Genomic DNA, 1,539 nt, shown 5'->3' with positions numbered 1-1,539 from the left:
CACTGCAAGTATCCATTCCATATCTGTGCTGCATTATTGTGAGCAGTATATAGTAGGACAGTGCAGCATTTTGGTGACCAACAGTATATAGTTGTACAGTACATTAGGCCATTGCTGTAGTATCTTGCAGCTCTGTGTCACTGCAAGTATCCATTCCATATCTGTGCTGCATTATTGTGAGCAGTATATAGTAGGACAGTGCAGCATTTCAGTGACCAACAGTATATAGTTGTACAGTACATTGCTGTATCTTGCAGCTCTGTGTCACTGCAAGTATCCATTCCATATCTGTGCTGCATTATTGTGAGCAGTATATAGTAGGACAGTGCAGCATTTTGGTGACTAGCAGTATACATATATAGTACAGTACAGTAGGCCATTGCTGTATCTTGCAGCTCTGTGTCACTGCAAGTATCCATTCCATATATGTGCTGCATTATTGTGAGCAGTATATATAGTATTACAGTGCAGCATTTTGGTGATTAACAGTATATAGTTGTACAGTACAGCAGGGACGTGCAGTCAGGGGAGGCAGGGGAGGCAGTGCCTCCCCTGTCATTCTCCCCTATCATTAATGATTACAATAATATAAAGAATATACTTATGACACATATTCTGTGTCCTAAGTATATGCTTTATATTATTTTAATCATTTCTACACTTTAAAACTGGTTACATTTTTTTTAGAGGCACCGAGAGCGGTGCCTCCTGTGTATAATGGTAAAGGGTCGGACGCGGGGGGCGGGCAGGGGGCGGGCCAAGGACAGGGCTGTAAAAGCCCATTACAAAAACCAGGATAAGCGGCACCAGTGTGAGTGCCTCAGTGACAGGGGCGTGCTTTCTGCCCATATGAAAGCACGCCCCTGTCACTGCTGCAGATATGATTGGGCACTATGAGATCATGGGCAGGGCTACTCCTGACCTGAGTCCCTGCAGCTTCCGTTCGTCTGGCCAGACCCGCATCACCCGCACACCGCCGGCGCCGCCGCTCATCACCCCCGACCCCCGTCACCTGGTGCTGACGACCTCTCCTCTTGACTAAGCGGCGTAGAGCTCTGCGCCGCTAATCCCCCACACACCCCCGGCGCCGCTCAACACCGCCCCTACCCCTGGTGCTGATCATCTCCCCCGGGCCGCTCACCGTCAGTGCTGCCCCCCCAACCATCGCTGGTGCTTCTCATCTACCCCCCTTTCTCCTCTCCCCCCCCCCCCCCCCGCGCCAGTGCTGATCATCTCTCCCCCCTCCCTCCCCGCTAGTGCTGCTCATCTCCCCCCCCCCTCCTCCCCCACTCACCATCAGTGCAGCTGCCGCTCATCTCTCCCCCGGGTCCCCCAACCAACGCTGGTGCCTGTCATCTACCGCCCCCCCCCCACCAGTGCTGATCATCTCTCCTCCCTCTCTCCCCGCTGGTGCTTCTCATCTACCTCCCTCTCCCCCCCCCCCCCCCGCACCAGTGCTGATCATCTCTCCCCCCCCCCCCCTCCCCGCTGGTGCTTCTCATCTACCCCCCTCCCCCCCCCCGCACCAGTGCTGATCAT

The sequence above is a fragment of the Pseudophryne corroboree genome, chromosome 8 (assembly GCF_028390025.1).
Source record: "Pseudophryne corroboree isolate aPseCor3 chromosome 8, aPseCor3.hap2, whole genome shotgun sequence".
NCBI classification, from domain to species: domain Eukaryota; kingdom Metazoa; phylum Chordata; class Amphibia; order Anura; family Myobatrachidae; genus Pseudophryne; species Pseudophryne corroboree.
This window is presented reverse-complemented; position numbering follows the sequence as displayed.